General features: G+C 38.7%; 1 protein-coding gene across 2 annotated transcripts in view; it reads left to right on the forward strand.

The window, feature by feature from the left end:
• Positions 1 to 4,033: 4,033 nt before the first annotated feature.
• RASIP1 (Ras interacting protein 1) overlaps positions 4,034 to 15,109 on the forward strand; it is a 189,639-nt gene continuing 178,563 nt past the window's right edge. For both annotated transcript variants that reach the window (XM_053690637.1, XM_053690638.1), the window contains exon 1: positions 4,034 to 4,423. The gene's annotated coding sequence lies outside the window, so the exon portion shown is untranslated. The remainder of the gene's footprint in view (positions 4,424 to 15,109) is intronic.

Consider the following 15,109-nt stretch of genomic DNA (forward strand, 5'->3'; position numbering starts at 1 on the left):
AATTTGGCCAAAAACTAAATTCTGACGAAACGAATTGCACATGTCTACAATTTAACACATTCATGGGTTAACACATGTTGCACCTGAACAGTATTCTGACTGACTGAAAGGACACATAAGGCAATAAGACTTTATAAATGTTATACTTTTTTTTTTTAATAAATTTTTATTGAGGTATAAATCAAGACATAAACTTCAGGCATGTCAGTAAAAGTTAGACGGCAAAATTACTTTCAGACATATTATGAATACATCCATACAGAATAAACAGGTTGTGTGTAACTGACAATATTGGAAAATGTAATATAACGTATGTCTTGCTAATAATATAAACCCTCTATTAGACACATGAGGCCTCTTTTGGACCTCGCAGTACTACCATTTATACAAAGCTTCAGAGGGTTATCATGTTCACTAGGAGACTACTCTGTTTTCATATTTTTCATAAATATCTAACAAATATTGACTGCTCTTGGATCATAAATGATGACTCTGTTATCTGGATTTATAGTACATAGGTCATATAAATAGACTTAATCTGACAAGCAAATATATAACAGTGTAATTGGAATATATCTATTGTACAATAATGATATAAGTGCATCTGGTATAAACTGACACCAACAACCGCTCCTGCTTCTATCTCTGAAGAGCCTCAATTTTAATGTCCAGGAGACTTAAATTAAGCAGTGTTCTTTATAGGTGTGCATACTGCAGACAACAAGTCACAACCGTTACAGCTTCAGTATTTCAAGATGTTATTATGGCATCCTTGTGAACTAACAAAAACCTTGATCCTAAATTTCCTTAGGTTATATCCCTATGTAAACCATTTGGGTGTAATAGCTTTATCGCCCTGGTTAGACATTCCGGCTTAGGATTAAAACTGATAATGTACTAAGGTCCACATGGGTCAGAGATGATTAAGGAGAATATACTATAGAGGGGCCATCTGATAGTGTAGGAGGATCCCCATGGTTATCGACTAGATTTATGAGAATAGCTTCTGGAATAATTGTATGTCAAAAGTTCAGGGCATTTAAGGAGCTAAGTAAAATCCTTATGGCAGCCAACTGTCTTTACAATAAGCAATGATGCATAACACTGCTGAAACAATCGAATTGCAATGTCGTCATACTTGGTAATGTTTGTATCTAAAGGTAGTGAGGTGTGATTGGCAGTAAGTATAAAAGCTGTAAAACTGTAACTGTTCCTTATAAACAATGGTGTGAACCGGACTATAGTTCAGAGCTTACTGATTCTAGTGTCATATATTGTGGTTCAGTATGGCTTCGCTCATGTAGGGCAGAAGAATTAGCAACATCGTTAACACAAAGTGTAGCCCTAAATCCCACCGTCCCGGCTGCAGACTGTGGAATGTCATCACCTGTGTTCTAAGCCCTACTACACCATCATACATTGCCCATCATTGGTTAAATTGTATAAACCACCTCTAAAGGTTAAGGTTTAATTCCAGCGGTAATCTAAAATTAAAATTGCTTAAATCTGTATAAATATCAAGGAGCTCTATTGGAGAAGCTAACTCCAATGCATACAGTTATCTAGTAGAGAGTAGCTCTTATATACAGCTTTAATAACATACATATTGTGGGTCAACTAACCTCTAAAGGACTCTATAACTTAGCCTGAGTGAAGTATACAGTATATACAATTAGAACAACAATAACAAAGGTTACCATAAAACATATATAGGGTTTCCACAATTTGTCTGGGTCTCCTCAAGGCAGCAATGAAACACAGGAGAGTTCTGATATAAGGATCAAATCAACTCGATCTTGTTAAGGGCTCACACAATTATTTAGCCTACTCTGGATTTGATCCTTTGTGCTGTTAGGAGATGTTTTGTTAACCATGAGGCTATCAGTCCTGCGGGACAGGTACTCTCCGCTCTCTCATCTGAGCAGGCGGCACAGACCAGCAACTCCCCCTGCATGGTCATCAAGCGCTGTCGATTCCCACAAGGCTGAAGATAAGTAGATCGTGGGACACCTATCCCGGGGTAAGTCTTTAGTCTATGCGGGATTTCGCCTGAGCTGTGTGTGCCCTGTTTACCGGTCTCCTCTCCTGCTGATTGAGTAGCGGCTCTCGCGACTCTGCTGTCTTCAGCTGCCTCCCATGTATCAAGGAATTTACAAGTCTCACGATCACAGGGCACTCTCAGAAGCGCTAGTGGCATAGTTGGTCGCTAATGGTGGAGAATACTCAATATCATGTGGCTTATCATTATCAGGGGGTATAATTATGAAAGCTTGGCACAGTTGCTGTTCAAGACTTTCAAAATGTGCTACAATCATCCGTTCCATCCTCTGCTCCCATAGAGTAATACGTTCACAGATCTGTACGGTGCTGTTTCCACGTGGCTCTTCACTTCGCAGCATGGCTTCCTGCTACGTTAAGGAGGACTTAGTCAGTTTATAGACTGTAAAGGCAGGTCTTGATGCAGGTACCAATGCACTTATGTAACCAATAAATGTGAATGCACAGCATATGAGCTGCTCTTTCCCCCTTCAAGATTTATGGGGGGGTTGAAGGCCTCTCCTTACTGGGATTGCCGTAGTCCTCAACGCTCCGTATCAATAACTCAGTGTGGAACTCGGCACATCTGGTATCTGGATTTTCAGTATTATCTATAGATTTCAAATATCTTGGCAGATAGAATAGAAGGCCTCATATACTGGAGACAATCGGCAAGTTATCCACAGTCCACACGGAGCAATCCATTTTGCGACCACTCAAGGTGCTGCCCAGAGACACGCCCCCTGTTATACTTTTTTATTGCTTTAATTTCTGTGTTGGGCAATTTGCACATTCATTGATGCAATTATTATTATTAATAATGTTATAATTTATTTAATGAGTGACTATATCCTGAGGCAGTATACAACAAATGATAAAAAAACCTCTATAAACATAAGAGTTTAAAAACAATATGGTATGAAAATTACTCCCATCTCAAATGGACCGCTGCTGTCCCAGTCTCTCCCAGAACCGTCTTAGGAATTGTGTTTGATAAAGAGGATCCTTAGTGAGTAAAAACTCCTCTAAGCAATGCCACAGCTTTTCATCAACACTATGGCAACATTTACAATAGTGTAAAATGGAAAATACTCACATAAATAGTATAGATGTAAAAAATCAGCCAGTTGATTAAAACATAGCTCCTTTCTATAAAATGGTACAGGCTATATTAATGTCATTCTGAAACAGAACATAAATTAACACACATACTGTATTTACAGATATGTGCAGGTCCTAGTCTCCCAGAAGTGTACACACTTTTTTTTACTCCAATAGCCAACTACGCAGTGAATACAAAGAGAGTAGACTGGTCTTTTTGGCTGTACAGCTAACTTTGTTTACGACTAATGGGGGCTGGCCTGGGTAAAATAATTATTTTAGGTGCTCTCTACATAGGGCCTTGTCAAAATCATATCCCACTCAGACTCTTAAGTAAAACCATTTAACACAAATGACACAGGCAGGGGCGAGAACAATATAATCTGATGGACAGATAGAAAAACAGCTGACTTACAGGAAGCCCATTGTCTAAGGTGAAACTGTTCAGTCAACATTAGGATAAATGACTCTAATAATAAATTATAGTTCCAGCACTAATAATCTTCCTTACTATGCAAATACCTGCATTTTATCTAAGATCAACCCTTATACATTACAGGTCATGATGAGATGTACTTAATTAACTTTGTAAATGGCACATTTAGATTTTTGTTAAATCACTTTTTATTTCTCAAGACTAAAAAATAGACCTGTGCAGAGATAACAAATATTTGTTTGTATCTATTCCTTCATAATAATAGCTGGATCTTTTTTGTCCACTCTTCTGAAATGCTCTTGACTTATTCCCCAGCTGTTCGATTTGTTAGTTTGTTCTGATAAATATATGAGGAATATTCATCCTAACTGAATTCAGGAAGAGAGGGGAGGGTTTGAATTTTGCTAAAACAAAGGAAACTGGATTTCAGACAGCTATCATTTCCAGAGCTGGAAGTGCAGAAGGGGAGGGAAACTTATATTTGAAGAAACTCCATAGGATGTGACTGTACCTTCAGATACTACTACAGCAAAAAATAGACTATGACGATCAGTACTTTATTATTTAATTTAATCTATAGACAGATCCAAATGGCTGAACATTAGTGGTTTATAATAGGATTGCAACAGATTTTGTTTTTGTTTTATACTTTAACACAATCAAATAATTGGCAGAATGACTATATATGTAATATTCCATGGGACTTTTTTTCCACTTTACTAAATGAAGATATCTCTCCTGGATTTGAGATTTGTAGACTGGATCTTTGAAAAGATGACTTATAGCTACTGAACTGACATTCCCAGCTTAAGAGGAAATCACTGGTCGTTTCCTTGAGCTTAATTTGACGTGAGTATGTATGTTCGCTCAATGTTCTGCCAATAGATACAAAATACAGTTAAACTGTAGTTAGAATTAATTTGTACCTTTTCTACTTTTGTGTTAGACTTAAAAATTAGACAATTGAACATTTGTGATAATGTCTTTTAAAATTAATATTGCAGCCTAGACGTATATTTTAAAAACCTGCAAAACTAGATTGATTTGATATAATACAATGTGATAAATGTATTAAAATAAGTTTAACTAATGGTTTCACTTGGCAACAACGCTTAGTATGTGCTACGAATAATTAAAAGGTAATAGTTTATGCACAACAATACAGACAGATTTATAATGTTAGACTGATAGAATAATGATATACAATAATTAACATCAATTTCCATACCAAGTTTCTGTGACATCTCTGTGACACTATGGTTAAGAATCACTACTCGAGACTAAACCTTACCACTTTTCTATGATGTAGAAGCCCTGTAGGGTGTGACCTTTCACATAACTTTATTGAACTATGTGTAGCAGGTTTGAAGTTGACCAGATTTTTTTTAAAAACTCAGAACTTGCATGTATGTTTTTGTTAGATCTGTACTTATACATTTAGTTTTTTTCCAATATATAAAATGTCTGATCAGCAAACTCTGAGGTTAAAAGATTTGGTGCAGTACAGTAATGATATTCATTGCTTAGTTTTAATGTTAGTAAAAGTTAATATGTCCTCCTGCACACTGTATAGTTTGGATGTTATAATTAACCATACTTTTCTCTGTTTCTATATGCAAGCCTATATAAACTGCTATATTATCTCTAGAGGACATGAAAGTCAGGACAACAGATTTAAAGGGACATGAAACCAATTTTTTCTTTGTTGATTCAGAGAAAGAATACAATTTTAAGCAACTTTTCAATAACTTTCTATTATCTGATTTGTTTTGTGCTCTTGGTATCCTTTGTTGAAAAACATATCTAGATAGGCTCAGAAGCTGCTGATTTGGTGCTGCACATGTGTGCCTCATGTTATTGGCTCGCCCATGTGCATTGCTGTTTCTTCAACAAAAGATACTAAGAGAAGGAAGCAAAATAGATTATAGTAAATTCTAAAGTTGTTTAACCCTTTAAGGACACAGCTTTCAGTTTGCTCAATTGTTTTATGACAGAAAAATTCCGTCATATGTCCTTAAGAGGTTAAAATTGTATTCTTTAAAAAACAAACAAACAAAAAAACATTGGCTTTATTCACAAAAAAATGAATTGCAGGTGAATTGTAGGTGATTTGAAATCTTTAATTAACTATGTATTATTAAGGGCCGAACTCAGTGAGTATCTCCTGCAAGAAGAACTGAGTTAGCCCTGCACACTGCATAGTTAATGCTGCATACAATTAAGCTGCAATTCTCCTATTTTAGGTGAACCGTACACAGCGTCAACTATGCAATGTGCAGGGCTAACTCAGCTGTTCTTGCAGGAGATACCCACTGGGTTTGGCCCTTCATAATGCATAGATAATGGTGGTAATCAAAATGTTTCAGTTCACCTACTATTCACCTCTTAAAGGGACACTGAACCCAAATTTTTGTTCTTTCGCGATTCAGATAGAGCAGGCAATTTTAAGCAACTTTCTTATTTACTCCTATTATCAATTTTTCTTCGTTCTCTTGCTATCTTTATTTGAAAAAGAAGGCACCTAAGCTATTTTTTGGTTCAGACCCTGGACAGCACTTGTTTTTTGGTCCGTTAAATTAATCAACCAATCAGCAAGAACAATCCAGGTTGTTTACCAAAAATGGTCCGGCATCTAAACTTACATTCTTGTTTTTCAAATAAAGATACCAAGAGAATGAAGAACATTTGATAGTAGGAGTAAATTAGAAAGTTACTTAAAATCGCATGCTCTATCTGAATCACGAAAGAAAAAATTTGGGTACAGTGTCCCTTTAATAAATAGACCCCCAGATGTGTTTTTACTTTTCCCTATAGCCTTGGTTGGACAAGCATCTTCTAAAAGAGTATAGGTCTAAAAGAAAACTCTGACTTTATTTTGATTTTGTTTAGTGGAATTCAGAAAGTCAGAGTGTGTTTGCTTTCATTTAAATAGCAAGAAAAGACCTAATGTTCAGGGACACTTCAAGTGACTGTAAACTCTTTAATACTGCTTTACATAGTTGTAAAGCTTAAAGGGACACTCAAGTTAAAATTAAACTTTCATGATTCAGATAGAGCAAGCCGTTTTAAACAACTTTACAATTTACTTCCATTAACAAAATGTGCATAGTCTTTATATATTTACACTTTTTGAGTCATCATCTCCTACTGAGCATGTGCAAGAATTCACAGAATATGCATTTGTGATTGGCTGATCGCTGTCACATGATAAAGGAGGAGTGGAAATAGACATAACTTTGAAATTTGTTAAAAAAAAATTCATTTGAAGTTCAGACTAAGTGCTATTACATTCTTTTTTTACTATGCATTTCTTGATAATGCAAATCTACTGTATTTACTGGTTGTTTAAGCATCAAATTTTAAATGTATATCCTAAAAAGCATAAAAATGCATTCCTTATATTAAAAAAACTTACTCTTTCCAGTTTTTAATCATTCCCTCTTAAAAAAAAGTTTTGTTTTTTTTCTTCTTCATATTTTGACAAGCAGGCAGTATGGCTAATCAGAGCTGCACCACCCACACATTGAGGCCCATTTATCAAGCTCCGTACAGAGCTTGAAGGGCCGTGTTGCTGGCGAGTCTTCAGACTCGCCAGAAACACAACTTATGAAGCAGCGGTCACAAAGACCGCTGCTCCATAACCCTGTCTGCCTGCTCTGAGCAGGCGGACAGGAATCGCCGGAAATCAACCCGATCGAATACGATCGGGTTGATTGACACCCCCCCTGCTGGCGGCCGATTGGCCGCAAGTCTGCAGGGGGCGGCGTTGCACCAGCAGCTCTTGTGAGCTGCTGGTGCAATGTTAAATGCGGAGAGCGTATTGCTCTCCGCATTTAGCGAGGTCTTGCGGACCTGATCCGCAGTGTCGGATCAGGTCCACAAGCCCTTTGATAAATGGGCCTGTATGTATTTATTGCAGCGCATGCTCTCTCTGCTGCTAGACTCAAGTATCAGATTTCAACTGTTACAGTGAAGTCCAATGCTTAATTATAGTACCAGTGAAAGAGTGTACTGCTATAGATATAAATAGTCTATATAACATTTAAACATTTTTTTTTTAATGAACTCTGCAGCAACAATTGTTTAGCAGCTTCTTCTAATGCTTACTGGCTGTTAAAGGGACATTAAACTGCTGTGTACAACTACAAATGATTAGTAACTACTTACTATGTTATTACATTTCACCCTGTTCCTGCAGCTCTTTTCAAATCAGCTCTTCTGTTTTAATAGCTTAAAGCTGCCAGATACTAAAGCTCGGCCTCCTCTTGCTGGGCACCGCCATCTTGGTGCTCAGGTATTCTCACAGCCTGTGACAGAAGCAGTGCAACTCCAAGCAAATGATACGACTATAAAATAGTGGGCAATATCACTCATCTGTGAGTGTGCACTGCTTCTGTCACAGGCTGTGAGAATACCTGAGCTCCAAGATGGCGGCGCCCAGTATGAGGAGGCAAAGCTTCAGTATCTGGCAGCTTTTAATAACATAGTAAGTAGTTAATATTTTTTGTAGTTGTGCACATTAGTTTAATGTCCCTTTAAGGACAACCCCCGCAGTTCTAGTGATAGAAAGTTTTATTCAGGACAGGAAAATGCATTTGGAAAAAAAATGTAATGCATTTCTAAAAGTCCTCTTTTAGTTGAAATCATGTTCCCACAGACACATCCATTTTAAAACAATTTCACAATATGGTTATTATAATAAAATATTTTATAAATTGATTTAAACAAAGTTATGAAGTGGATTTCATCTTTGTAAGTGGAAAAGCAGTGCTTTCTGCCGTATAGTCAATAAGTATTAAACACTTTAAATTATTTTATTTTTTAATGTAAAATATAATTTTTTTTATCTTTTCAGAACCATTTAACTTAAACACATCACAAAGTAAAACTAAAGTAGTTTTTATCATTAACTTTATTTTTTCTCTCATTTTTTCAGAACTCTTTCATTTCCCTTCACGATTGTTCATCCATTTCCTTTACCACATCCTCCTTTAGATACCAATTTTGAAATGGAGGGCGTAAAATCCAATGTGTGTATTTGTTTTTATTTAAACTGTGCACAATCATAAACTTTGTTTTATACTAACTCATTAATGACATTGCTCATCTCAAAATTGTACATTATCTTTCATTGTCCTTAATATTTCCTTTCTTTACAGTCCATACTATATTAACCAACTAGCTGCTAAAGTGTGCCGCAACACTTTGCATAACAATTCATCACTCGTTGGTAATCAGCAAATAAATATTAGCATGAGAAGATTAACCTTACATAAAAAAGGCGCTTGAGAGGTGACATGATTACTTTATATAAATATATTCAAGGGCCCATATACAGAGATGGCAGAAGCTCTGTTTACTCCAAGAAAATTGTTTGTGACAAGAGGTCACAATTTAAGGCTGGAGGAAAGAAGATTTAATCTCCTGCAATGAAAATGTTTTTTCACTGTAAGAGCAATAAAATTGTGGAACTCATTACCAAAGGAGGTAGTGAATGCCAAAAACAGATACATTTAAAAATGGTTAGGATACATTTCTGGCTAGAAACAGAATTCAGGGATATGATTGTTTGTGTTAAATGGGTCACCTTTTAATGGGATTAATTAGAGTTCAACTGGAGCTTTTTTGTAAGTACATTAGATTTGTATAGGTTGAACTTGATGAACTTCAGTCTTTTTTTCAACCTCATCTACTATGTTATTATGTAATAAAAATACCCTTAATGATCTAGATAACAGAAATCAAGCTTATATGCTGGAACAAACTGTTTTAACAAGTGGTGGAAAAAAGCAGGCCATAATCTATGTATGGAAATTCTATTAAATTAATGTTTTTTTTTTTATTCCATTGGTAATGCTAAACTTTATTGAACCCAATATAAAATAACAGTTGCAATAGATAGAAAGAAATACATATTTCAGGTGTTCTAATGACAGTGAGTCCACGGATCATCATAATTACTATTGGGAATATCACTCCTGGCCTGCAGAAGGAGGCAAAGAGAACCACAGCCAAAGCTGTTAAATACCACTCCACTTACCCACAATTCCCAGTCATTCTCTTTGCTTGTAGTTGCATGGAGGTGGTAAAGTTAGGTGTCTGATTCTTCAATCAAGAGTTTTTTATTTTTTTAAAGCAGAGCAAGTTTGCATTGTTTTTTTCTTTGGGGGTTTAGCAGTAGTCCACTAAAGTCTCTTCAGTAGAGCACTGGTGGCTTTTAAGCTGTTGGGAACTTGAGGGGTATAATCCCCTCTGCGCCTCCCAGGATGTGAATGCTGCCCTTTTTGGTAAAAGACTATATAGGTTTACTTAGTCTTTTTTCTTTGTCCACAGGTCCTTGTTGGGAAGGAATCCTTTCAAGCTTAGTGAGCTGCCTTGCTGCCGGGCAGTCTGTTTGGAGGTAAGTGCTATTTTTATTTTTCTGCTAGCACAGGAAAGAATTTGGCACTTATGGGGTTAATACTGCTTGTGTGCAGGTTCTTTATTTTGGCAGTACTTATTTATGTGGGGCACTGTATGATGATTGTTTACGATTTAGGCTTATGTTTTGGCTCATTATTTATTGCATAGTTTTGTATTGCATATGAGGTGAGGCATTCATTTTTTTATTTTTTGGAGTGCTTTCGTTTCTGGGGAGAATATCCCGCTCTCTCTGTTCCTCCCGGCGGTTGTTTGTGATTTAGTGTAATGCTGACCGGGAGGTGGTATGGCACGTCCACGATGGGCGGAGCTTTCTTTGGCGCAAGTTTTCGCGCGTTATCCCTTCAGTGCTACGGAGCTGTGGTGGTTTCAGATTGTAGTCCGGATTTTGCCCCTTGTTCTGGTTGGAGGGGGTAAGGTAAGCACCTCAGCAAAAGTTTGTTGAGGTGTAGAGATGTGCTGCAGGGGTCCTGGTTTCATTGACTGTATTTTAGATAAGGGATACAGCGTTTTTATTTCTTCTGTTATTTGCTAACGTTACTTAAAGAGACGCTAAAGTTTTTTTGTTTTTTTTGGACCAAGAGGACTGGCAAGCTGTGACCTGTAATTTATGCTTAGATGCTAATGTAGAGCCTCCTATCCCTTTCCTCATGTATAGAGAGGACTGTTCAGTATAGGGATAGGCTTTTTAATCCTGAGCCTTCATTTTCCAGGGAGACTGTTGTTCAGGAGCCTCCTGTTCAAGCTGTAACACAGCTTTCTCCCCAATCTTCCCAATCTCAATCCTCTTCACATGCAGTGCCCTGCCTTTCGTCTCAAGTTGTTTTTTCTTTGCAGGATATGGCTAAACATATATCCTCTGCTGTAACTGAGGCTTTGTTTGCTTTTCCTGTGTTGCAGGGTAAGTGTAAAAGGAGTTCTGAGTCTGTTGCAACTCTGTCTAATGTTTCTTCTCAAAGGATTGAGGAAGAAGATATTTCAGTAGCGTCTGAAGGTGAGATTTCAGATTCTGATAGTGTGTCTCTTTTGGCTGATTCTGAGGTGGTTTATTTCAGATTTAAGCTGGAGCATCTCCGCTTGTTACTCAAGGAGGTTTTAGCTACTTTAGATGACTCTGATTCTACGGTCATAGTTACTCCCAAGAAGGCTAGTAAGCTTAACAAGTTTTTTGAAGTTCCTTCTTTGGCGGAGGTTTTTCCTGTTCCAAATCGTGTTTCAGAAATTATTTTGTGGGAGAAGCCTGGTATTCCCTTTCCCCCCTCCAATTTTTAGGAAGATGTTTCCTATTGCGGACTCTATTAAGGAATCTTGGCAGATGGTTCTTAAAGTAGAGGGAGCTATTTCCACTTTAGCTAAGAGGACCACTATTCCTATTGAGGATAGTTGTTCTTTTAAGGATCCCATGGATAAGAAATTAGAAGATTTGCTTAAAAGGGTGTATGTTCACTAGGGGTTCCAGTGGCAACCTGCTGCGTGTATTGCTATACTTACCAGTGCGGCTGCATATTGGTTTGATGCATTGTCTGATTCTATTCAACAGGAATCTCCTCTGGAGGAAATTCAGGATAGAATTAAGACTTTAAGATTGGTTAATTCTTTTATTGCGGACGCTTCTTTACATGTCATCAAGTTGGGAGCAAAAATTTCAGGCCTTGCTGTTTTGGTGTTTTGGCGTGCAGGGCCTTATGATTAAAGTCCTGGTCTGCGGGTGTATCATCTACATCTAAGCTTTTATCCATTCCCTACAAGGGGAAGACCTTGTTTGGGCCTGGTTTGGCTGAGATTATTTCTGATATGACTGGTGGGAAGGGGCATTCGCTTCCTCAGGATAGGAGAAATAAACAGAAGGGTCGTCAGAGTAATTTGCGTTCCTTTCGTAACTTCTCTGGTAAATCTTCCTCCTCCAAGCAGGATCAATCCAAGTCCTCTTGGAAGTCCAATCAGTCCTGGAGCAAGGGGAAGCAATCTAAGAAGCCTGCTACTGACTCAGTCAGCATGAAGGGTCTGCCCCTGATCCGAGAGTGGATTGTGTGGGGGCAGGCTATCTTTGTTCGCTCAAGCCTGGGTAAGGGATGTTCCAGATTCCTGGGTGGTAGATATCGTGTCCCAGGGATACAAGCTGGAGTTCAAATCCTTTCCTCCCAGGGGCAGGTTTCATCTGTCAAGGTTATCTGTAAATCAGGTAAGTTGCGTTCAGGATCTTTCCAACATGGGAGTGATCATTCCTGTTCCAGTTCAGTAGCAGGGACTAGGGTTTTATTCCAATCTGTTTATCGTTCCCAAAAAGGAGGGAACTTTCAGACCCATCTTGGATCTCAAGTGTGTAAACAAGTTTCTCAGAGTTCCGTCCTTCAAGATGGAAACTATTCAGTCTATTCTTCCTCTGGTTCAAGAGGGTCAGTTCATGACTACAGTAGATCTGAAGGATGCGTATCTGCATATTCCCATCCACAAGGATTATCATAAGTTTCTGAGATTTGCCTTCCTAGACAAGCATTTTCAGTTTGTGGCTCTTCCTTTTGGTATTGCAACAGCTCCCAGGGTGTTTTCAAAGGTCCTGGGTGCGTTATTGGCAGTTCTCAGACTTCAGGGGGTTGCCGACATTCTAGTTCAGGCGCCATCTTTTCAACTAGCAAACTCCCACACGGAGTTGTTGTTGTCTTTTCTGCGCTCCCACGGTTGGAAGGTGAATTTAGGAAAAAGTTCCTTGGTTCCGGCTACAAGAGTGGTATTTTTGGGAACCATTATAGATTCTCTGGAAATGAAGATCTTTTTGACAGAAGCAAGAAAGTAAAAAATGTTCAATTCATGTCTGGCCTCTCCTCGGCCGTCGGTGGCCTAGTGTATGGAGGTTATTGGTCTGATGGTTTCAGTCATGGACATCATTCCGTTTGCTCGTTTCCATCTCAGACCTCTGCAGTTATGCACGCTGAGACAGTGGAACGGGGATTATACGGATCTGTCTCTAAAGATTGTTCTAGATCAGGCTGCAAGAGATTCTCTTCTGTGGTGGGTGTCTCAGGAGCATCTCTCCCAGGGAACCTGTTTTCGCAGGTCTACCTGGGTGATTGTGACCACGGATGCCAGTCTGCTGGGTTGGGGAGCTGTCTGGGGTTCTCTGAAGTCTCAGGGTCTGTGGACTTGGGAGGAATCGGCTCTTCCCATAAATATCCTAGAGTTGAGGGCAATCTTCAATGCTCTTCTAGCCTAGGCTTACATCAATCATCAGACAGGAATTTGGAGGTCCTTGGCTATGAAGGAAGTAGCCAGGATTATTCAGTGGGTGGAGGCTCACAATTGTTGTCTGTCTGTCTGTCTGCGATCCACATTCCAGGGGTGGACAACTGGGAAGTGGATTTTCTGAGCAGACAGTCTTTTCATCCGGGGGAGTGGGAGCAGTTTGATTCTCAAATGGGGTCTACCGGAATTGGATCTTATGGCATATCTTCACAATGCCAAGCTTCCGAAGTATGGATCGAGGTCAAGGGATCCTCAGGCTGTTCTAATAGATGCCTTTGCAGTTCCTTGGAAGTTCAGTCTGGCATATGTGTTTCCTCCGTTTGCTCTTCTTCCTCGGGTAATTGCTTGGATCAGACAAGAGAGGGCATCAGTGATTCTCATTGCTCCGGCTTGGCCACCCAGGATCTGGTATGCAGATCTGGTGGAGATGTCATCGTCTCCACCGTGGAGTCTTCAGTTAAGGAAGGACCTTCTACTTCAGGGGCCCTTCCTTCATCCAAATCTCATTTCTCTGAAGCTGACTGCTTGGAGATTGAACGCTTAATTCTATCTAAGTGTGGTTTTTCTAAGAGTCGGTTATTGAGTTTGATTCAGGCGCGTAAGCCTGTGACTAAAAAGATTTATTTCAAGATATGGTGTAAATATCTGTATTGTTGTGAATCTAAGGGCTACTCTTGGAGTAGAGTTAGGATTCCTACGATATTGTCTTTTCTCCAGGAGGGTCTGGAGAAAGGTTTGTCTGCTAGTACCCTGAAGGGTCAAATTTCTGCTTTATCTATTTTGTTACATAAACGACTGGCGAATGTGCCAGATGTTCAGTCTTTTTGTCAGGCCTTGGTTAGAATTCTGCCTATGTTTAAGTTTGCGACTCCTCCTTGGAGTCTTAATTTAGTTCTCAGAGTTCTTCAACAGGCTCCGTTTGAGCCTATGCATTCTTTGGATATTATGTTGTTAACTTGGAAGGTTTTGTTTTTGGTTGCTATCTCTTCGGCTTGAAGGGTTTTGGAGCTCTCTGTGTTGCAATGTGAGTCTCCTTTCCTTATGTTTCATTCTGATAAGGTAGTACTTCGTACTGCTTTAGGTTTTCTTCCCAAGGTTATTTCTGATAAGAATATTAATCAAGAAAATGTTGTTCCTTCTTTGTGTCCTAATCCTTCTTCTCATAAGGAACGTTTGTTGCACAATTTGGATGTAGTTCGTGCATTGAAATATTATTTGCAGGCGACTAAGAATTTTCGCCAGTCTTCTTCTTTATTTGTGTTTTTTTCTGGAAAACGTAAACGTCAGAAAGCTACGGCTACTTCTTTCTTGTTAGTTGAGGAGTGTTATTCGCTGGCATATGAGACTGCTGGACAGCAGCCTCCTGAGAAAGTCACGGCTTATTCCACGAGGGCTGTTTCTTCTACTTGGGCTTTCAAAAATGGTGCTTCTGTGGATCAGATTTGCAAGGCTGCTACTTGGTCATCTTTACATACATTTTCTAAATTTTACAAATTTGATACTTTTGCTTCAGCTGAGGCTGTTTTTGGGAGAAAGGTTCTTCAAGCAGTGGTGCCTTCTGTTTAGGCTGTCTTGTCCCTCCCTTATCATCCGTGTCCTCTAGCTTGGGTATTGATTCCCAATAGTAATTATGATAATCCGTGGACTCGTTGTGTCATTAGAAAGAAAAGGAAATGTATGCTTACCTGATGAATTTGTTTCGTTCTTGACACGGTGAGTACACAGATCATCATAATTACAATTAGTAATATCACTCCTGGCCACGGCCCCGCCCTGTATTTTTCAGACAGTTTATTTTTTCATAAACCTCAGGCACCTCTGAACCTTATATTACTTCCTTTCTCCTTTCCCTTTGGTGGAATGACTGGGGGTTGT

Source organism: Bombina bombina, chromosome 8 (assembly GCF_027579735.1).
Source record: "Bombina bombina isolate aBomBom1 chromosome 8, aBomBom1.pri, whole genome shotgun sequence".
NCBI classification, from domain to species: Eukaryota; Metazoa; Chordata; class Amphibia; order Anura; family Bombinatoridae; genus Bombina; species Bombina bombina.